Raw genomic sequence first — 25,599 nt, forward strand, 5'->3', positions numbered from 1 at the left:
AGGAAAAATAATTCGTCGTCATCTTTTTGATGGAAGTCTGTATCTCGATCCCCAAATACGTCTGCTAGACGGAGCAACTTCTGCACAAGACGATCCCTCCACGTCCTTATTTCATCACAGCATAAAGATGCATTTGAAGTGCTGCACAGGGTGTAAAATATCGGTGCTCTTTGGTTGCTTGGGATAGTAATGCTCAAAATCAAAGTAATAATCCAAGGCACTCGAGTTGTGTATACAAAAAAGTAAAAAGCCTTTATTGAATCATGGCTTCTATCATTAAAATTGGTGACAGATACACCTACGCGTTGCGGCTATCGCCTTCGTCAGGGTGTGTGTAACAAACAAAGTCACAAGTGCATTTTAAATAGCAGTTCATTAGTCTAAATAGCAAACACCTGGTCACACACTACGCAAGGTAACCAGCAGGGAGCAGAATTCAACAAATGAAATAGTATATTGCATAATATCAAGCCAAATCAAACTAAAAAATCAAACTAAAAAAAAAAAAAAAAAAAAAAAAAAAAAAAAAAAAAGATATATACATATATATACATATACATATATATATATATATACACATACATATACACATACATACATACACATACATACACATACATACATATACACAAAAAAAAAAAAAAAAAAAAAAAAAAAAAGATATATACATATATATACATATACATATATATATATATATACACATACATATACACATACATACATACATACACATACATACACATACATACATATACACAAAAAAAAAAAAAAAAAAAAAAAAAAAAAAAAATATATATATATATATACATATATATACATATACATACATATATATATACATATATATATACACATACATATACACATACACATACATACATATACATACATACACATACATACACCTACATACATAAAAAAAAATAAAAAAATAAAAATAAAATAAAAAAAAATAAAAAAAAAGTTTAATTGAAATATTTTCAGCAATATCTAGATTACATTATACAAATCAAAACATAACAATAAAATAAAGTAGAGCAAAAAAAAACATATCAAAATATACACGTCAATGGATGTATACATCTAATGGTACACAATACGACTAATTTCATGAAAAATTTCACAGAAATGGTACAAAATCTAATTCTCCATTTAAACCTGGGAATGTGGTGGCTTTCAGTGAGTAAATCCAGAAAGATTCTCTTTGTAGTAACTTCTTAGCCCTATCCCCTCCTCTTATGGACTTGGGGATGTGTTCAATACAGATTATCTTGAGTGTATTAGGACTACCATGGTTTGTATCTCTGTAATGAATGGCCATAGGATATAGAGGGTTACAGATTCGAATGGCGTTTTTATGCTCTGATAATCGTATCTTTAGTTTTCTAGTCGTCATCCCTATATAGAAACATCCACATGGACACTCTAACCTGTAGATCACAAATGAGGTATTACAATTTTTTTTTTTTTTTTTTTTTTTTTTTTTTTTTTTTTTTTTAGTTTGATTTTTTAGTTTGATTTGGCTTGATATTATGCAATATACTATTTCATTTGTTGAATTCTGCTCCCTGCTGGTTACCTTGCGTAGTGTGTGACCAGGTGTTTGCTATTTAGACTAATGAACTGCTATTTAAAATGCACTTGTGACTTTGTTTGTTACACACACCCTGACGAAGGCGATAGCCGCAACGCGTAGGTGTATCTGTCACCAATTTTAATGATTACATAAATGTACTATGAATTTTTAATAAACTTAATGAGTACATAAATCAGCAGCAAAAAGTAATTCTTGAAAAAATCTGCACAGTAATTTTATAAAATCAAAATATGTTAATAAAAACAAAGTACTATTAGTTCTCTTATAAAATTCAATCAGGCAATCATACATTTCACAATTTTATATTATGTCAAGAATTCAGAAGTGCATATATAGCCTACACTACAAAGAAATAATACACAATTAAATTATGCTTATTTTAAATGTATTGAGCAGGCTAGGTATAACAAAATATATTGGCTTTTAATAATATTTCAGTGCTCAAACCCATGATAACATGAAAAACAGAGCGCACACAGCGTGTATGCGGATCTCGGGTGCAGAATGATGTGCTCAAAGCAACATGGAGTCACAGTGTGCAGCGCTGCGCTGCATAAGTGCGCATTTAAAAGTTCACGTCACAAAGCGAAGAAATGTCGAGCGCACAAAATAATCCTAGTGCGATTTGTTCCTTTGTTTCAGTTTTATATTCCAGTTATTGTGCGTTTGATGCCGATTCAAAGTCCTTAGGCCCAATCCCAATTCTACCCCTTTCCCTTTCGTCTACCCCTAACCCTTCCCCTTCCCCTTGACCCTTGAAACAGAGTGGCAAGGCGAAGGGGTGAAAATATTCCCCTAAGAAATGGGACACCACTACTGGTTACACGTCATTATACGTCGTCGCTAGCGCCTACGTCACAGGAGATGCGCCGATGTTTATCACAAACTTCCAAGATGCCGTCGACAGCTGCAGTCATCTCAGTTGCATGGGTTACAGCTATTTTTTTTGCATTTGTCTTGTGAAGCACAGTAACGTTTAACAGACTCACTCCCAAAGTTGTTTTGCCTTGTATTTGGACTTAAGGAAATGTTGCTCGTTGTCAATGTGAAAACGAATTATCCTCCGGGTTTCCTCAGGTGTCCCTGTTTGATAAAGACAAGACTGGTTGATCTGATCATATTGCAAAAAGCACGAAACTGTAAGCACTGTTCGTTTATATCGTGTTCACATATAACCACAAAAAAACAATGCGTTCATAGCCGATGTACTGTAAAATATAAGCCAATTCGCTTCCGCAATTACTTTCACCATTTGACATGAAAATATGTTGCGGGACTATCGTTAGCAAACTTTAGCGATGTTTTTTTTTTTTACAAACGTTTCTTTGAAGAAACTGACCGTAAATATGAACACAATATTGAATGTAACATAAAGGAAATCATTATTTGTCGTTAAAAATGTAAATATTTTTGCGTGGGCAGCCATTTTGCGTCTGTAGCCGGTGTATGCAGTGACACTTCTCATACCCCTTCGTTTGAAGTGTGGTCCCGAAAAATCTTCGTTTGAAGGGCTATCTGGCCCTTCCCCTTACCCCTACCCCTCCAACCAAAAGAGAATTGAGACAGCCCTACCCCTTCACGTGCACGCGCAAAACAGAGGGGAAGGGGTAAGTGAAGGGGTAAGGGGTAGAATTGGGATTGGCCCTTAGTGATGTGTGTGTGATGATCTAGCAAGCACACGGTTGTGAGTCGTTTAAAAACAACAACAAACTCCAACAAAATAAAGTAATTTTATGCAAATCTACAGCCTTTTATCTACAGATCATGCATTATAATGTGAATATATCATATTGGAGAGAGTTTTACCGTGCATCCAAGAGGCGCGCGCGCTGTTTGAATATGAATGGAGAATGATTGACAGCCGCAGAGGAGGGAAAACGAGTTTCCGTATACTTTAATGATGTAAATAGACTTCTGTCCCTCACATTAAGCTATGGAATGACTTCAGATGACTTTGTCACCCAAACTGACGTGAAAAAAGCGAGAGGCGCCGAAAAGCGCGCTGTTTCCATCCCTGCTTGTCAAAACGTGGCAAAGACACATCAAAAAGCTGCTGTAACAGTGTACTGTAACCATTGGCAAAGCACGTCACGACACATAATGCCCCGTCTTCTTTTACTAAAGAATATGTTTGACTTATTTATGAAATGCATAACTGATGCTACTAAAATTTATTCTGGCCATCGGGGTGGCCAGTGGGGTGGCCAGGAGTCGGCCAGGGGTGGCCACGGCCACCCCTGGCCACCCCCTGGTGGCGCCATTGCTAGACACATCTTCTGTTAAAGGGGTTAGTTCACCCAAAAATGAAAATTACCCTCATGTCGTTCCAAGCCCGTAAGACCTCCGTTCATCTTTAAGACAGTTTAAGATATTTTAGATTTAATCCGAGAGTTTTCTGTCCCTCCATTGAAAATGTGTGTACGGTATACTGTCCTTGTCCAGAAAGGAAATAGAGACATCATCAAAGTAGTCCATGTGACATCAGTGGGTTAGTTAGAATGTTTTGAAGCATCGAAAATACATTTTGGTAAAAAAATAACAAAAACTACGACTTTATTCAGCATTGTATTGTATTCTGGTTCTGTTGTGGATCCGCGTTCAGTGCCGCTGCTGACGTAAGACGCTGCTGACGTGTGTCTGGTGTGTGTGTGTGTGTGTGTGTGTTCCGGTTCTGTTGTGGATCCGCGTTCAGTGCCGCCGCTGACGTGTGTCTGGTGCGTCCGTGTATTCTGGTTCAAATAAATATCGCTGGGCAAAAAAATGCAAGTCTTCCTCTGTGTGGAAATCCTTAGACATGTTTGCGAAGATTGTTTTGTTTCCAGCGTGCGTCTCCCTCAGACTGTAAACGAAGCTCGGGCGCACCAGACACACGTCAGCAGCGTCTTACGTCAGCAGCGGCACTGAACGCGGATCCACAACAGAACCAGAATACACACACACACACACACCAGACACACGTCAGCAGCATCTTACGTCAGCAGCGGCACTGAACGCGGATCCACAACAGAACCAGAATACACACACACACACCAGACACACGTCAGCAGCGTCTTACGTCAGCGGCCGCACTAAACGCGGATCCACAACAGAACCAGAATACACACACACACACACACACACACACACACACACACACACACCAGACACACGTCAGCAGCGTCTTACGTCAGCGGCGGCACTGAACGCGGATCCACAACAGAACCGGAATACACACACACACACACACACACCAGACACACGTCAGCAGCGTCTTACGTCAGCAGCGGCACTGAACGCGGATCCACAACAGAACCAGAATACACACACACACACACACACCAGACACACGTCAGCAGCGTCTTACGTCAGCAGCGGCACTGAACGCGGATCCACAACAGAACCAGAATACACACACACACACACACACACACCAGACACACGTCAGCAGCGTCTTACGTCAGCGGCGGCACTGAACGCGGATCCACAACAGAACCAGAATACACACACACACACACACCAGACACACGTCAGCAGCGTCTTACGTCAGCAGCGGCACTGAACGCGGATCCACAACAGAACCAGAATACACACACACACACACACACACACACCAGACACACGTCAGCAGCGTCACTGAACGCGGATCCACAACAGAACCGGAATACACACACACACACACACACACCAGACACACGTCAGCAGCGTCTTACGTCAGCGGCGTCACTGAACGCGGATCCACAACAGAACCGGAATACACACACACACACACACACCAGACACACGTCAGCAGCGTCTTACGTCAGCGGCTTCACTGAACGCGGATCCACAACAGAACCGGAATACACACACACACACACACACACACACACACCAGACACACGTCAGCAGTGGCACTGAACGCGGATCCACAACAGAACCGGAATACACACACACACACACACACAAGACACACGTCAGCGGCGTCACTGAACGCGGATCCACAACAGAACCGGAATACACACACACACACACACACACACACACACACACACACACACACACACACACACACCAGACACACGTCAGCAGTGGCACTGAACGCGGATCCACAACAGAACCGGAATACACACACACACACACACACACACACACATGTTGTGTTTTCATGTTTTATGGGGACTTTCCATAGACATAATGATTTTTATACTGTACAGACTGTATATTTTATTCCCTTACACTAACCCTATCCCTAAACCTACCCATCACAGGAAACATTCTGCATTTTTACATTTCCAAACAACATCACTTAGTATGATTTATAAGCTGATTTCCTCATGGGGACCAAAAAATGTCCCCACACGAACAAGGATTTCGGATATTGCCATCCTTGTGGGGACATTTTGTCCCCATAACGTAGGGTTTACCAGGCCACACACACACACACACGTCAGCAGCGTCTTACGTCAGCAGCGGCACTGAACGCGGATCCACAACAGAACCAGAATACACACACACACACACACACACCAGACACACGTCAGCAGCGTCTTACGTCAGCAGCGGCACTGAACGCGGATCCACAACAGAACCGGAATACACACACACACACACACACACACACACACACACACCAGACACACGTCAGCAGCGTCTTACGTCAGCAGCGGCACTGAACGCGGATCCACAACAGAACCGGAATACACACACACACACACACACACACACACACACACACACCAGACACACGTCAGCAGCGTCTTACGTCAGCAGCGGCACTGAACGCGGATCCACAACAGAACCGGAATACACACACACACACACACCAGACACACGTCAGCAGCGTCTTACGTCAGCAGCGGCACTGAACGCGGATCCACAACAGAACCAGAATACACACACACACACACACACCAGACACACGTCAGCAGCGTCTTACGTCAGCAGCGGCACTGAACGCGGATCCACAACAGAACCAGAATACACACACACACACACACACCAGACACACGTCAGCAGCGTCTTACGTCAGCAGCGGCACTGAACGCGGATCCACAACAGAACCAGAATACACACATACACACACACACCAGACACACGTCAGCAGCGTCTTACGTCAGCAGCGTCACTGAACGCGGATCCACAACAGAACCGGAATACACACACACACACACACACCAGACACACGTCAGCAGCGTCTTACGTCAGCAGCGTCACTGAACGCGGATCCACAACAGAACCGGAAGACAATACAATCTGAATAAAGTCGTAGTTTTTGTTATTTTTGGACCAAAATGTATTTTCGATGCTTCAAAACATTCTAACTAACCCACTGATGTCACATGGACTACTTTGATGATGTCTCTATTTCCTTTCTGGATATACCGTACACACATTTTCAATGGAGGGACAGAAAACTCTCGGACTAAATCTAAAATATCTTAAACTGTGTTCTGAAGATGAACGGAGGTCTTACGGGCTTGGAACGACATGAGGGTGAGTCATTAATGACATAATTTTCATTTTTGGGTGAACAAACCCTTTAAAGACTTGCACCATGCTTTCTTAAAAGCATGCATACATGCAATATTATTATTATTATTTTATTTTTTTAAGATTTATTTTAGCCATTGTTTGATAATATAGATGGAGAGAAGACAGGAAGCAAAATGGGGTTGAGATCTGTAAAAGACCACGAACTGGGATTCAAACTCAGGCCACCCGATGCGCAACCGCGCCAAATGTTGGAGCGCTATAAGGCTGTTGGCTCAGACCATACAACAATGTTTTACAGGAACAGTTCAGCCAAAAAGGAAAGTTATATCATCATTTATTTATCATGTCATTCCAAAACTGTATGATCTTCCTCTGTGGAAGTCAGGAGATGTTTAGCTAAATGTTGACGCCCTTTTTCCATACAATGAATGGAGTTGGATTTTGTTGAACTTCAAAAAAACAAAAACAAAAAAACGTTGCACTTTTTAGTCATTTTGGAGCCTGATATTCTCCTTCGGGGTTACTGTATTGTTTCATTATACAGAAAAGAGACAGGCTAAATATATAATTTTGTGTTACAAGAAAAGGCATAGAGGTTTGAATGACATGATCTTAAAATAATTGAACATTTTGTCATCATTTTCTCACCAATAATGAAAAAAAAGGTTCAGTTATTTGATATGAACAAACATGACTATATTATTTTGTTTTCTGAATGTCTCAGTCTCCCTCATTCCTTGTCTTTTTCTCTCGTTTTCTCTCAGAATCTGGGAGACGGGCTTAAGCCGTGTGACCTTTTCTGTGGAAGTCACAGCTGATAGACATGTCACTGTGATCAATACCTCGGTAATGCATTTCCCACGCTTCTCTCTCTCCGAAGGCTCTTTGTTTCTGTTTCCATCTGCAGAGATTTCCTCCTCGCTTCGACACAACTCTAATAATGAAGCATTTCATCTGTAGTCGCCTTAAATATTGCAGTAACTCCATGTGTTCATGAGAGGACGGCTGTCATGGTCACTTAAGGCTGATTTGTGAAAACACTCAGATCCCTGAAAATGGAGAAGAAATAATTACTAAATGGCAATTCACATTTATTGTGGATTAAATTCAAATTATGCAATTGAATTCAATCTTTTTTTTAAAAGAAAGAAAAACAACAACAGTGCACGTAAAATGTATTATGAGGAAAATACCAACAATTTTATTTCCTAAAATATATTTAAAATATATAAATATATATTTTATATTTAAATTAATTTAGGTTAAATCAATTTAAAATTAATTCACTGTTAAAGCTGCAGTCCGTAACTTTTTTGAGTTAAATATTATCCAAATTTTTTTTGAGCAAGTACATAACCAGCCAGTGTTCAAAACTCTCTGCTTGCCTTAGCTCGATTCAAAGCGGTAAGCTTGTAATAATGTTTTTAACTCCAGTGGTACTGGTGGATTTCCAAATTCTTGCATCTGTTTGCGTCATTACGTCACATCTGTTCACACACATCTGTACACATAAAGAAGAGTCTCGGCTAGTAGGTTATATTGCGTCTGAGGATGTTGGAGATGGAGATTTATAGCCTTTTCTCACAGCACTTGATATAATTAAACTTATCAATTTGATGGCGGATCCAGAAAGGTTCAAACGACAATCACCAGTGACAACTAGAGATTCACCCGCTGTAAAACGCAAAAGACTTCGGACTTCGGAGTGGCTGCCAAAAAAAGAGAGACTGCAACCGGGCGGAAACAAGGATAAATATCAGAAGAGCATTAAATGCAGTCACGCAGTGCTGATGTTGTTAACATTAACAATTTGAGAACAAAGTATTTGCACGGTTTGACGTGATATGATAAGCGATTGTTAGATTTAATCAGCGCGTTTTTACTGCAATGGTTTTTTCCCCTTAGTTGGTCAGAACAAGGTGGATGTTACTTACTTGTTCAGATTATATTTTCCGGTGAAAATTCTTATGTTGGTCATACTTCCAAAAAGTAGAATCTGTGATTCTGAATGACAGTATCCACATATCTCCATAATTCCATGAATAACTGCAATTCCAGATTTCGAACAGAGATGGCGACAAAGAGGAAAAACTACGGACTGCAGCTTTAAATAATCTTCTATGCATTTAGCAATATAAACATTTATATTAATGACAATGACAATCAACCATAAAGGCACATTTGTTTAATTTTTTTAATAAATAAATTCCTAAATAAATAAACATACACACTATGGGCCCTATTTCAACGATCTGAAACGCAAGTATCAAGCGCAAAGCGCAAGTAACTTTGTGGGCGGGTCTTGGGCGCTGTTGCTATTTTACCGGCGGGATAAATGACTCTTGCGCCCGACGCAAGTTTAAAAGGGGTTGGTCTGAAACAGCTTCATTATTCATAGGTGTGGTTTGGGCGTAACGTGAAATAAACCAATCAGAGCGTCATCCAACATACCCTTTAAGAGCAGGTGCGCATGTTGCATGGCGGATTGTTATTATTATGGCGGATTAGCAGGCGCGCGCGCCAGGAGCGGTTCACAGCCGAGGAGAGCGACGTTCTTGTCAGGGCCGTGAAAGACAGAGAAGTGACGTTGTATGGGGATGGGAGAAACCCACCCAAATCAGCGTCGGTTAAACAGGCGTGGGAGGAAAAAAACTACATTTTTTTTACATCTTCATGGACACCACAATGATTTCCCTCATGTGTTAATATTTTTCCTTGTTATAATTCATGATTTGGAAAAATAAAAACTGCTGCATCTGTGTTGATGAGAGAATCAAAGTGTATGCGCGTTGTGCAGCCGCTACATTATGGCCAAGCATGCGCGCTTAAAATAGCATTATGAACAACGCGCAACGCGCCACTGACTTTAGACTAGGCTTTTTCTGGTCAGTGGCGCAATTGTTTTCTGGAACTGCAAAATAGCACTTGGGAATGTTTGCGCTGAAACACGCCTCCTTTTTGCGCCGACCCGCCCATGGAGCGCAAGTTCATTCCCTAGTTTACCGACGTGCGTCTGTGAAGGGGAAAGCCTGCTTTGCGCGGGTGCAAAATGGGAATGATACATGCGTCAGTGTACAAAGTCATTTGCGCCGGGTGCAAGATAGGGCCCTACGAGCTAAATGAGATTTCAGACCCCGGCAGTCAAAATATGGGAACAGGGTAGAAATGTGAACAATAATTGCTTGCAATTTTCCACAACAATATAACAACTCTGTACTGAAATGAGTATTTTCAAAGTCAAAGCCACTAGCACAAATAAAAAGTTATGTCGTGAAACTCTAGATGGCGCAGGCTGATTGGTCCTAAACTCAACCTGCTTGCAATCACATCATTCTCTATAGGGCACAGCTGATTGGTTCCTGCTGTATCAGTAGCCAATGAGCTCGCAGCTCAGCCCTCAAATACTGGTCAGCATTCGCTGTTGCAGTTGCAGTGCGCTTTCAGAAACCCTCCACCTTCCCCAGCTCCACCTGTATAGATCTGCTATGGGTAACTTATGTATATTATACAGCAGCAGCGTGTCTTACTTGCTCACAGCAGCGTGGCGTGTATGTAACAAATAACCAACAGCAGCAGCAATAACAGCAGCAGTAGCAATAACCAGCAACAGCAGCAGCAGTGTAGCAGATCTATTTGGCCAAGACCAAACACATCAATATTGCCACATCCATTGGTGCCAAACACTCCGAGAGTTGTCTTGACAGAAATCTTTTAATGAAATTCTGTGATAGGACACAGCATACAGTAGGCTTTACCTGTCAGAATGCTGTTAACTACACATATATTAATTCATGTCTGTCAAAACAGACTGTTACCAGTGTTTACAAAGCTGGTTATTCCCATAAGATTTGTGCAGATAGAAACTGCTGAACAGAAGCTGATAAAATCAGCACAACAAACAGAAGAAGGTCCTCAGTTACTGACACAGCAGATTTCAGCTAAGCTGCTTGATGTAAATTGCTTAACAACCGTCACATGAACGATTCCTGTTTCAATCTTATCATAAATCACAGACAAAGCAACAGTTGGTTCATATGCAGAATATATTCAGTTTTTGACAGAGATATGGTTGTTGACTCGTCTAGCAACTCTAATACTATTGCTCATACTTTACCCCAATGACACCCCAAATTGTGTGGTTTATTGAGGAGAGATGTGCTATTTTTCACCACAGAATGTAAAAATAAAACAATTCTTGATATATTTAAATGCACTCAGAAGAAGATTATGAACGTATTTTCAAGGTGACCTCATAAGGTTAGGTAATTTTTCAAAATCTATCAGCTACGAAATATAGCACTGATTGTGAATATAATCCTAAAACATTCAGATGATAAACACAATACACACAGTCATTGAGGGTCGCCATTCAGGCTGTCAATCACAGGCATGTCAAACACACGCAGCTTTGTGTGAAATAATCAGGTGTGTGATAGCGTGACGGCCGAACACCCGCCACGCTACGTGAGACGGGAAATAATAGCATAAGAATGAAGATTAACAATCTTTGATTCAGCCGTTCCCCATCCACCCACCTCGAGAAAACTTTAATCAAGAAAGGTTAAAGAATATTAAAGTTGTGCAGCAGTAAATTAGCAGGAGAAAATTGAATCAACCGCATGGATTTTAATACGGAGAGATGAGGAGCGAAAGAGCTCACAGGGATTCATTTCAGTCACGACAATTTACTGAAGAAGGGAAAAAAAAAGAAATATTGGACGAAATCTCTCTCTGCAGTATCTGCCTAAAAGCAGATCTCGCCTCCCCTTCATGGACAGGATTCATTAGGTCATTTCACGACCTTCCAGTGCCGCCCATATCTCAGCTTCTGCGCTGATAAAGAGCAACTCGGAACAAATAGGATTTTTTTTTTTTTGTGGCATGCGGTCCCCTGATGAAACACATTTGTTTCACCCTGTCTCTATCTGTTCCTCCAGAGATGGATTGAAGGAGAGAGAGAGGGATATTCTAGGTGTTACCCCCGTGTCACAGTGGCAGTGCTCATTCTGGGAAATTTAATTATCGCCACCAACAGTCTGAGGATCCGCAGCCGCATGAACTGTGTGTGTGTGTCACGAACATCGGCTAATGCAACACTCCTCGTCCGCCCGCCCCTCCCGCAGTCTGTGGCCTACTTCCATCATTAAAACATGTGTGATGTACATGGCATACACTGATTTATTTGATAAGTGCATAATCCTTTTAGCAAACATCTGCAAAAGCATTTGCCACAGTCTGAAGATGTAAGCGGTGTGAAATATTGGGGCTGTTTACACCTGGTCACTTCGTGATCGATATCTATCTGATTGTGAAAAGACCAGGGGCCAGATTTACAAACAGCTTATGCCAGTGAAAACACTCTTTAAAAGGTAACTAAACACTAAACCAACTTTTTTTAGTTAATGATCTGTAAGACTGGGGCTTTATTAGTGCTGTTCATTGATTCGAGTAACTTTTTTGACATTTGGGTATAAAGTGTTTTAATTCTACAATATATGGTGTAAAAACGTCTGAGTGCTGCCCTCTTCAGGTTGAACAGTGGCTACTGCACTTGAATTTTCCTATTGGATGTTTGCGGTAGTTCGTGACGGTAGCGGTGAGAGCTGACGTAAGCAGGTTTCAGCTTAACACGCCCTTGGTACGAGCTACCACGTCCATGGCAGTATAAAAACCATCTTGTTTCGTCAAAACCACTGTAGCGAGTCAGGAGTTGGAATTGCGAGTATTGAAAACGATCAGGATTGAGTATCCGTTCATCCCCTCTATCTCCGCTGGGCTCCGCCCACTTTTTCAGCATTTTTCAAATATTGCCAGTGGGTGGAGTCAGGCTCTGACCAGGGGTTTAGTTACCCTTCAAAAAACTACTGTCAGGATTTACTAAAAACAGTGAAAATTTAGCGCTGAAAAGTCGTGTACAGGGTTATTTTTGCAGCTGACTTTATTGCATATGCATTTGTAGGAGTTTCCCTTTCAGATGCAAAAGTTATGGGAGGAGAGTATTTAAATGAATCATGTAAGGTGATTTACTAAGGTTTGCGCTAGTCAATTTACTGGTGTTTCCGCCATTATTTACCTCCCCAAAAAAAGCATGTCTTAAACTAGACTCTAAATTGCACGGCTCTTGATAGATTGTGTTGGTCATTGTGGAAATGATCCGGCTGCGTCTGTGTTCTTAAATTCGTGCGTCGTCATCAGCAATCACACGCAGAACTTTACACTCCCATCAGCGCTTTAATGAGATAAAAATCTGGCCCCAGGTGTAAATGCCCTCCGAAATTCTCTCGGCATCTGATCACTCAAACCACATAGGGCCTTCATGTAAATGTAGTATTGGTAATTACGAAATAAAATAAATATAAACTTACCTATCCCAATTCATAGCAAATCTGGCCCTTCAAACCAACCTTCAACAACCTGAAGACCTCTGCACAACTCGAGACACCGTTCCCACATATAGGCCACAATGGAGCAGGCCTGCGTTACCGTGATCCCCACGGACGAAGCGGAGACCACTATTATTAATTAATTGTCAGGCGAAGTAATGAGCTCTGAATGAGAAATCCTTGCCAAGCTTGTGAAGACATGTGAAATATGTGCTGGCTGAAGTAAAGTGACTGTCAGCAATACTGCAGGGACGCAGAGTAGAACGACCTCTCTACACGCTCTTACAAACGCCTTCTCTTTAACCTGGGACAATTTGTTTCAAGTACAGCGGCAATTTATCTATGTCTGACGGCATGGACGGACAGTGCTTGTGTATGTGCGTACCATGTTGTATGGTCAGCCATAAAAAGATAGGAGACATAGAGAGTGAAATATACAATATATCTTCTATTTTTCTCAGTTTCTCTATGTCTGTCATCTTTTCATTATCACCCATTAATAATATATATAAGAAACATAATATATGTGAATATAATAGTAATAGTAGTAATTAAATGCAATTAACCATTTCACGCATAGAGGTCACTAAAAGCTGTAACATCAAGTAACATCTGAGTCATATTGTTACATTTTCCAAGTATTGATTTTAGATTGGGAGGAAATTCTTGATTAATCTTCTGTCCACTAAATTGGGCATCACGCATCACTAGCTATATTTCAGCTACAATTCTTTTACTGTGATTGTTGCTCTTAAACATACTTCATCTGCAGAACTTTTTTGGCTGTAAATAAATGTATTTGTGTTATTGGAATGTAATTTGCCATTACATCAAAAAAGTAATGTGATTAGGTAATGGATGTTACTTTTAATGCTTTACTCGTTACTTCAAAAAAGTAATCTGATTACGTAATGCATGTTATTGTAATACATTACTTCACTCGTTATATCAAAAGGTAATCTGATTATGTAATATATGTTTCTTGTAATGCTTTACTCGTACATCAAAAAAGTAATCTGATTACGTGATGCATGTTACTTGTAATGCTTTACTCGTACATCAAAAAAGTAATCTGATTACTTAATGCACATTACTTGTAATGCATTACTTTACTCGTTACAACAAAAACAGTAATCTGTAATGCATGCATGTTACTTGTAATGTTTTCCTCCCAACACTGCTCATTTCAGATGAGACTGAAAACACTGATCACTAGTTTTTCCACAGTCTGAAAACATCATTAGATCAATATAGATTTCAGTCTGAGGTTTAAGGAGAGCATGAGCGTTTTCTACATAATCTAAGTTGGGTTTCCACTGAGTCAGGGGAGCAAAAAATCTAGTGGGAAATTTCGTAGACCACAGGCCCTCGCTCGCAAAAAATATACTAATATCATAGAACCCTTGCAAAATTATTTTAAATAGATTAAGAAAGCCACCGCTACTGGTCACATCTCTGGTTAGATTGATTTCTTTAGATCCAGTGAAATTGCTACTTCGGCAACGCCACGTCATGTTTTAGGTCTTGTTCTATGCATTCTACGCACTTAGAAAGGAGTTAATACCCTGCCAGACTGATCTCATGAAATGACGTATGTATGACACGCCAATTCGTATTTCCATTTTTGGCGTGCTATCAACACGCATAATCGCTTTTCAGCGTGTTTATCAACGCCTTTGACTTAACGTTATATTACTGTATTATGTATATATAAATATATGACCTACCCCAACCCCGTCCCTAAACCTACCCGTCACTGGGGTTAATACCATTTATGAGTTTTCTCCTACCATCCTAGGAAAAGAAATATCGCTCCACAGATGTAGATATAGATTTTGCTTCGTTTCGCTCGGACATTTAACGGCGTACACATACACGCGGAATCACTCGGACATTTAACGGCGTAGACATACACGCAAAAGATTTCGGCGTGGACATACACGCGGATATCTCAAAATGCGTATAGATAACACGCCACTTGAATTGAAAGTGGCGTGTATGTTTACGCAAAGTCATGATGTCATGTTGCCCTGCAATACAATAAAATGACTGCACAACAACGTGAAATACCAAGTGTAATTATTATTATTTACAAGATCTTGAAGACAACAACAATATACAATAATAACAGAAAAAAATAAATGACAGACACATTTTACCCCAAAGGGATATTGCAATGCACATGCATGTTTGGAACAGACCTAAACAGGACATTTAACAGTTGCTAATATAGAGGCTTTGAATATGAATATTTAACTATACACAAAAGTAAGTGGTATTGAGCATTGTAGCACTGTGAGCACACAAACACACACACACACACACACACACACACACACACATACACAATGCCGCTGATGAACTGAAGAGAGATGCAGATTTCTACATCATATATTCATACATTATGGAATATGGAATATTCATACTTTATAGAAATTTCAATAAATCATAAATCTTTAGAGATCAAATCACACTGTCAGTAACAGCAAAAATCTTGACAAAAGAAAACTGGACTACCTCAAAACATGAGTTGCCGTCGGAGTAGGTCACTGGTCTCTGCAACCTTGTTTATCACTCCATCAGAGTCCAAGGACATCAGAATGTCTTTCTCTGTTGACATAAGCATAAATACTTCCAAGTGCTCTTGGGATAGAGTACTCCTAATTCTGTTTTTAACTAACTTAAGGGTGGAAAGCTCCTCTCGCAGGACACTTGAGTGGTCAATAACGTCAACAGAAATTTGTAGGCCAGTCCCACTGATGGGCAGTAACGCGTTAGAAGTAATGCGTTACTGTGTAATCCAATTACTTTTTTCAAGTAACGAGTAAAGTAAGGGATTACAATTGCAAAAACAGTAATTCGATTACTGTTACTTCCCCGTAAGCAGGCTGCGTTACTGCGTTAGTTAACCGTCATTTTGTTTCGTGAGACCGTCTCGTGCCATGAGTCGTGCGCGAGTGACAATGACGCATGAGCGCCGCGACGTCAGTGGTAAACACCGAGATGTGTAGCATTTGATTGGTCTCACACGCCACACCCCCGATTTCTCACGCTGAAGTGTCAACCCGGTCGGTCAAATGCCTGAAAGATGAGTTTATCTATAGATCTACCTGTTGAGCCACTCGTGATCGACTAGTTATACCGCAAATTAGTTAAAATCTCTCGGAATCTAGAGCGAGCGTGCATGCGAGACAGAGACCGCGTAGCGCGCGCACCCGCAGAGAGGGAGAGCGAGCGAGAGACCAATTGCGTGTGCAGAGAGCATCCTGATCTAGAAACAGGACCCCCGTTGGAGATTGTCAAAATTCTACCTCAAATCTGAGCAAGCACCTAGCAAGCCGGCACAGGAATGTGAAACTTACTGAAAAAACCCCTGAACCCCCAACTGACATGGCTGTTTTGGTAAACTCATTTTTACACCTCTCTGCACTTTACTGTTAAAAGACGTAAGTGTTAATAATTTGGAATACAGTCTGGAGAGACTTTCATTTTAATTATTTTATTGCTGTATTTTATTTACATCTATTCGAATGAAGGATTTTACAAAAAATATATTTATTTTATATGCTGGAATATGCAGAAATATAAGTTAACAGAAGAAGGACTTTCTTTATTTCATTAAAATATGGTGGAATGTGCAGAAAATAGGTTTAAATGTTGAACAATTTTCTTCAAGTCTGAGACTGTTGCATTTAATTACATTTTTGCTATGTGCATAAAGTTAAAATATTGAAACTAATAAAAACAGTTTAAAAAAGAGTGTTTCATTTGATTAAATTTTAGATGATGGACTATGCAGAAAGAATAGGATTAGGCTGAAAGCCTTTATAGCGTATTCAGGTCGTGCATCATGTTTTTGAAAAGTAACTTAGTAAAGTAACTAGTAAAGTAACTAATTACACTGTAAGCCCTTACAGGTTGATTGAACTTAAAAAATTTATGGAAACTCGTTGCCCTAAAAAAGTTAATTTTGTATTGTTGAAAAAACAGCATATTTTAAGTTTAATGTACTTAAGATTTCAAATGCATTTAATTGAAAACTTTAATGCAGTGCAATTGAAACTTTAGGTACATTAAACTTAAAATATGTTGTTTTTTCAACAATACAAAATTAACTTTTTTAGGGCAACGAGTTTCCATAAATGTTTTAAGTTCAATCAACCTGTAAAGGCTTACAGTTATGCACAGACAACATATGTGAAACCTACAATCTGTATGAATGTTGTGAGTAGACAGAACCCAAAACTTTAATTTAAATAGCTATTTACTGTAAATGATTTAATAAAGATACACCTGCATTACAAATAAGGACAAAGGATAACAATCATTTTTTTTAACTTACAATTTATTTGAATTCACTCAGTTTCAAAGACTGACAAAAACAAAGAAATATACTGGCACATGTTGGTATGAGTCTCCATCATCAGAAGCCTGGACAAGAGATTGGAGATTACTAAAATACATTTTAGCAGTGTACAGTTTTTTTCTAGATATTAATTTTATTGGACATTTTTTTGTTTAGTTGAATGCAAGCATATTTTTTTGTGAATTATATACACAATAAGAGTATGTTTTTCTTTTGTATACAAATCTTTGCATATGACATGAATTACTGATTAAACTAAAACGTTATGAGATTAACCTTCATTGCATTTTAGTGTTTCAAAGGTGTCATGACATTAATTTAAATTTCTCCTGAATGATTTAAAATTAAAACTTCCTCCTCACGGACACTCATTTCATTCAACATTTATGTCAAATATAACTGTTAACAATATAATTTTATTTTTATTTATTTTTTTATTGTTCTTACTAACATAAATGCACAGTAAGGTTTACATATTTCCAGCAGAAAATATTATAATAAACCTATGACAGTAAAAATGCATTGATAATACTTACAAAGCATGCTTTGAAGAACTCAGTTGGGTCATCACCAAGAAGTACTGGAAGCCCTCTCATGGCAACACATTGCATGTCAACGAGATCAGAGGTCTGAGGTGTGGTGGTTGCAGAGAAAACATTCTGCAACCACCACACATGAAAGGAAGGCAATTTCTATGAATCATACTTTTGACTGTTACTTAACAGTCCTAAAGGGTTAGTTTACCCCCAAATTAAAATTCTGTCATTAATTACTCACCCTCATTTTGTTCCACACCTGTAAGACCTTTGTTCATCTTCAGAACACAAATTAAGATATTTTTGATGAAATCTGAGAGGTATCTGACTTGCTGAGGTATCTTGAGTTGCTGTATGAAAACGCTATAAGTGTATTTTAAGGCTATTGAAAGACTTAAAACTACATAAACATTCTTGATATAGCCATGGAAAAGGCTGGCTTCGTGCATAGCTCCCATGTTTAAGTCTGTAATGTTTTAACAAGTATCCCCTTTTGTCACAAGCAAATATGCAATACTTACATTTCCAGATCATCTTGATTAGCCTTGATTTGAATCTGCAGAGTAACAAAAAAACATTAGATTGCTTTTTACATAAGAAAAAAATATATATCTTTTTTGATCTGTTATCTACAAAATTTATATCCAAAATAAAGTACTATCTAGCTATCCATTTATTTATTTAGCATGTCATGATACACTAGACTTGCATTAACTGAAATGTACTAGCTAACACCACGCTGATGAGCACGAGGTTGCATTTCTTTGGCTAGACTACACATGGGCTAGTATTTCTTGCGGGCAGTCGAATTTCAATTTAAGCTATTTGTTTAATACTTCACTCACAAAGAAATGTAAAAAAATCTAAAAGGTTAATGATAAAGTTGCGCTGTATTTAAGCCATGTTGAACATTTCTAATATGGCAAACCGCCAAGATGCAAAAACACCATCGAAAAAAGATATCGTTTTACACAACAGACGACATTTTCGTTCATATATTTAATGAGAATTATTGATCAAAAAAGGTTAAGCATTAGATTTTAAATGTGACGATCCCAAAGAGCATGTCGTATCAGAACTAACTTATAAAAGTGTCGGTTGCGACTGATCGATACAACATGATGGCGAACGTTAACATGTAAACACAGCCTAAACTTCCATATAGTTTTACTGGCTAAATCTTATACATCTCATTTATCTATGTGTTATAACGTATTCGCTGTTTAAGACCAAAATGTACTACTACTCACCAGCAAACGTGCATGATGAAAGTCCAGATGAACAGATGAAAATGCGCGCTCCATCCACGTCAGTGACGTCAGTTCAAAGAGCCAATCAACATCTTCCTTGTATTGCGTTGCATTGACAACAGACTAAAATAAGCTAAGTTAAGTACATTCAATCTATACAATTCAATAGAATGAAAAGTATCATGCAAATCGTACAACAAACTAAAAACATGGAGTAATTGTGCAAACATTTTAGAGTTTATGTTTATTGTACCTAAGTAGTTTGAATTAAAACAATTTCAGGGATAACAGTGTACTTTTGAAAATAAGTAATCAGTAAAGTAACTGGATTACTTTCTTGGAGAAGTAATCAGTAATCAGTAACTAATTACTATATCCAAGTAACTTGACCAACACGCCCAGTCCAATGACATGGCATGCATCTGTCAACAGATTGTATTGTGCCAGGACAAGATACACACAAATGGCACAGTTTTTACACATACAGACATTCTTATTAACCAGCTCTGGCCCTTCCACATCATATGTGTCTTCATTACCACTGCCTTCAGATGCATCATCCGCATCATCTTCTGTGTATGTCCTCACCTTGTATTCTTTCAGAGGGGACAGTTTCAGTCTTTCCCACTGTCTGGCAAGGTTTAACAGCTCAGCCTGCACAGTTCAAGCAGTGGCCCTTGAATCAAATTTCAGCAAACAGTTGCTGAGGTTTTGCATCGCTGATCGACTGAGACCCCTTTCCCTTATCTCAGGAAAGTTTTTTGGGTCAAGGCAGGCAAAATCAGTGCAGAGTTTTCCACCTGCAGCAGTGAATACTCTCCATCACAGTGTCCATTATTACATTATAAACTCTGACCTCAAAGTTTCTCTCTGCTGCTGCAAGTGATTCATCTTCTGCCAACTCTCCTGGCATGGTCTTCTTCTTTCTCACCCGTTTTTCAGGTAGGGCTATACCTGCACCACCATCTCACAGTCCTTTTCCAGAAGCTCGTCATTGGCCCACTCCAGAAATTGGCTCGCAGCTTTTTGGGCTCCAGTGAAATCCCTCACACACTTCTTTAAGCCATATGCCGTCTCCACAACCAGATGCTGTGCTGTGAGTAGATCCATCCCGCTTGTCTGGAGATATTTTGATAAGGATCCAGTGTGCTCAAACCCCCGAAGAAAAGTTTGAGCTGTGAGAATGGTCTCATATTTCAGGAGGCCCTCCATGAATCCTGTAGCCTTAACCCTAGCAGTTGACTGCATTGTTTTGTCCTCTACGATCGCTGCTAATGTCAAGATCAGGTCAATGAACATGGCACTCTCAGGCTTTCCAAAACACCCAAACACCTTACTTAGAGTAGCATCCTTTGCCCACCATTTACCCACTTCTACATCCGTTTATACGACTCGTGTAGGAAGACAGCAACATCATTTAGTAATCCGAACAGTGATGCACTCTGTAGTACAATGCCTGCTGTGTCCGACAACACTAAGTTCAGAATGTGTGCATAGCACCACACATGAATTTGGTTAGATGCCTGCTCACTGAGAAATGCAGAAAAACCTTTGTACTGGCCCTGCATGTTGGCGGCACCATCCGTTGCACTGCATACACAATGGGCCCTATCTTGCACCCGGCGCAAATGACTTTGTACACTGACGCATTTATCATTCCTATTTTGCACCCGCGCAAAGCAGGCTTTTCCCTCCACAGACGCACGTCGGTAAACTAGGAAATGAACTTGCGCTCCATGGGCGGGTCGGCGCAAAAAGGAGGCGTGTTTCGGCGCAAACATTCCCTAGTGCTATTTTGCAGTTCCAGAAAACAATTGCGCCACTGACCAGAAAAAACCTAGTCTAAAGTCAGTGGCGCGTTGCGCGTACATTCAGATGCTATTTTAAGCGCGCATGCTTGGCCATGATACAGAGTGTGAACAACGCGCATACACTGTAGATGATTCTCTCATCTACACAGATGCATTTTACTTTTTGCAAATGATATATTATTATAAGGAAAAATATTAAAACACGAGGGAAATCATTGTTGTGTCCATGACAATTTGAAAAATAGGCATATAAGCTTACACATTTACCAGGATTATTATATGCATGTTTAACCGAAGCTAATTTGGGTGGGTTTGTCCCGTCCCCAATGTCACTTCTCTTTCTTTTACGGCCCTGACGAGAATATCGATCTCCTCGGCTGTGAACCGATTCTGAAGCGCGCCTGGTAAATGCGCCGTTATAATAGTTTTGCGCCATGGAACAAGCGCACCTCGTTCATCATGCTCTTAAAGGGAATGTGATATGACGCTCTTATTGGTTTGCTCCCGTTACGCCCAAATCACACCTATGAATAATGAAGCTACTTCAGACCAACCCCTTTTAGATTTGCGCCAGGCGCAAGAGTCATTTATCCCGCCGGGAAAATAGCAACAGCGCCGGGATCCGCCCACAAAGTTACTTGCGCTTTGACACTTGCGTTTCAGATCGTTAAAATAGGGCCCAACATGTTATATCTAGATTAAGTTTTTGAAGAATTTTTTTTCAGCAGTTCCACAAAATACTGCCCAGTAGAGGCCTCGCAGTCAACCACAGCAACCAATCTCTCATGAATTGCATCTGTCACAATCACTTATCAGAGGATGACAGAGCACTGATCATTGGATGTTATGTCCTGTGTGGTGTCAATTTGGACAGAAAACATCCCAGCTGCTCTGACTTCATTGGCAACTGTTTCTTTAATTAACTGGCTGATAATTGTGATGATTTTGTTCACTGTGTCTTTTGAGAGAAGAGTGACAAGTGACCCACTGCCTTTCCCCCAGCCTCATGTTGTTTCTTACTTTTTTCAATGCACTCTGTGACATGCTGTTGCATGCAGGAGTCCTATCTACTCAGGAAAAGTATCAATTCTAAGAAGTTGCCATGGTCAATAGTGTTATCTTCAAGGGTGTAGGTTGATCCCCTGTAACTGAGACCACGCTTTTCGCACACTTTAACAAGACGCTCCATCACCTGCCGTTTAATTTTCACTTGTTGTCGATGTAATGAGAGCTGGTTTCCACTTATTCTGCTCACAATGTCTCCTTTACTTGCCATCAGGAAATAAGCCTCTGCACAGTCCCTATGCACTTTACTTTTTTCATGCTCCTCAATCCTCTGATGTACATACTTCCACGCTTGCATGCCTCCTCTGACAAAAGGACTATCTGATACAGTGGGCTCTGAAAAAGCGAGGCAAACAGTGCAATAAAGTGCATGACTTGCTTCACAATATGTCAGCCACTTACGATTGAGCCCACCTTTTGTGTGAAAAATATTTGGTAGGGCTCTTTTGGGGGTTTGTTGGGGGTGGAACTGCACAAATACACTTAGGTCTTTGGACTGGGGGCGGGCAAAGAAATGAAAGCTTTCCTCAATAACTTCATGAACTTTTTTGTTTCCTTCCAAATTCTTCTCTCCTGTTTCAGTCTCTACACTTTCTGTATCCATCTCAGCTGTTTCAGTCTCTACGCTTTCAAAGTCCTCTATTCTGGACCCTGAGGTAGAAGCGTCTCTGTCCCTTGCGCAGATATTAAATTAAATATCAAAACGAAATATCCAATAAAAACGAAATATACAAAACGAAATATCTGCGTCTTCCCTTCGTGTAAACGGGGCATTAGTTCCATCTCCTCACTTCAAATTCACAGAAAACGATTATTTCTAAAAACTCCGGCCAAAGTGGAGATTTCTGATAACGCCGGTTAGGTGTTGCCGTGTCAACTGGGAGAAACAGGGTTTTAGGTTCTCAAACGTCACATTATGTGCCAGAAAATGCTTAACGTCATATGAGCGCCCAGTTTGGCATAGTTACACTCTAAAAATGCTGGGTTGTTACTGTTGCTAAAAATCCCTAGTTACTGTTGCTACGCCTGTCAAGCTTTCGCGCCTGGCACGTCTATTACAGTGTGTATGCACTGGTGTCAGACATTCCCAATGAGATAATTAGTAATTTTTGGCGAACATGTGAAAAATCTGAGAGAGCAAGACAAAAGGGTCTGCAGTATGCATTCGAGGGATATACACTCACCGGCCACTTTATTAGGTACCCGATGCTAGTAACGGGTTGGACCCCCTTTTGCCTTCAGAACTGCCTCAATTCTTCATGGCATAGATTCAACAAGGTGCTGGAAGCATTCCTCAGGGAGTTTGGTCCATATTGACATGATGGCATCACACAGTTGCCGCAGATTTGTCGGCTGCACATCCATGATGTGAATCTCCCGTTCCACCACATCCCAAAGATGCTCTATTGGGTTGAGATCTGGTGACTGTGGAGGCCATTTTAGTACAGTGAACTCATTGTCATGTTCAAGAAACCAATTTGAAATGATTAGAGCTTTGTGACATGGTGGAAGTAGCCATCAGAGGATGGGTACATGGTGGCCATAAAGGGATGGACATGGTCAGAAACAATGCTCAGGTAGGCCGTGGCATTTAAACGATGCCTAATTGGCACCAAGGGGCCTAAAGTGTGCCAGGAAAACATCCCCCACACCATTACACCACCACCACCAGCCTGCACAGTGGTAACAAGGCATGATGGTTCCATGTTCTCATTCTGTTTACGCCAAATTCTGACTCTACCATCTGAATGTCTCAACAGAAATCGAGACTCATCAGACCAGGCAACATTTTTCCAGTCTTCAACTGTTCAATTTTGGTGAGCTCTTGCAAATTGTAGCCTCTTTTTCCTATTTGTAGTGGAGATGAGTGGTACCCGGTGGAGTCTTCTGCTGTTGTAGCCCATCCGCCTCAAGGTTGTGCGTGTTGTGGCTTCACAAATGCTTTGCTGCATACCTCGGTTGTAACGAGTGGTTATTTCAGTCACTGTTGCCCTTCTATCAGCTCGAACCAGTCTGGCCATTCTCCTCTGACCTCTGGCATCAACAAGGCATTTCCGCCCACAGAACTGCCGCTCACTGGATGTTTTTTCTTTTTCGGACCATTCTCTGTAAACCCTAGAGATGGTTGTGCGTGAAAATCCCAGTAGATTAGCAGTTTCTGAAATACTCAGACCAGCCCTTCTGGCACCAACAATCATGCCACGTTCAAAGTCACTCAAATCAACTTTCTTCCCCATACTGATGCTCGGTTTGAACTGCAGGAGATTGTCTTGACCATGTCTACATGCCTAAATGCACTGAGTTGCCGCCATGTGATTGGCTGCTTAGAAATTAAGTGTTAACGAGCAGTTGGACAGGTGTACCTAATAAAGTGGCCGGTGAGTGTATATCCACGACAAAATATGCAACCGATTAGAGAATAATTTCATAAAAATTGAAGCTAAAGCCTATATTCCCAGCGCAAACAGCAACCGCCTCATACGCTGATCATTTAAATGGGAAACACACAAATTGAGGAACAGCTATGTTCGTGCACAGCAGGGTAAGTGATGTGAAAATAATCTAATAATTATAAATCAAACAGTTTATCCAGATTTATCCAAAAATCTTGTGGAATAACACTAACACCGGGAGTTAGTGTTAAAGTTAACGTTACTCAGTCAGGGGTAGTAGGCCGTCGATTAACAAAATGCTTAAATATATTTTAAAGTATGTCAGTGAGCCTCCGTCTTGTCTTTAATCGTCTTATTTTACGTTAAAATAAATGCATTATGAACAAAGAACCGTCATTATTTCCAACTTCCAAGCAATAGGTGTTTTTGTTAATCCTGTCGACATAGTTGTGAATGGGGTCTCCCACACTGCTTGATCCACGCCCATTATTTCTCCCCTTGGCTTTTAGATTTTTCAGGAAAGAAAAAAATTCCAAACTTTTAGGATACCAGGTATCAGATTTGCACAATCCATATGCACAACGCTCCTCGCTCGAAAGCTTGCCAGACCTCCCGCGCCTAGTTACGGTTGCTAAGACACGATTGGCCAGTGGCGGTTTTCGGGCGTGGCTTAGCGAAGGGTCAATTCCACAAGAATTCCGGGAAAAGTCCAGACTCTCCCGATTGCCACTCCGCTACTGCACA

The sequence above is a fragment of the Rhinichthys klamathensis genome, unplaced genomic scaffold (genome assembly GCF_029890125.1).
Source record: "Rhinichthys klamathensis goyatoka isolate OS25496 unplaced genomic scaffold, OSU_Roscu_1.1 h1tg000386l_1, whole genome shotgun sequence".
Taxonomy (NCBI): Eukaryota; Metazoa; Chordata; class Actinopteri; order Cypriniformes; family Leuciscidae; genus Rhinichthys; species Rhinichthys klamathensis.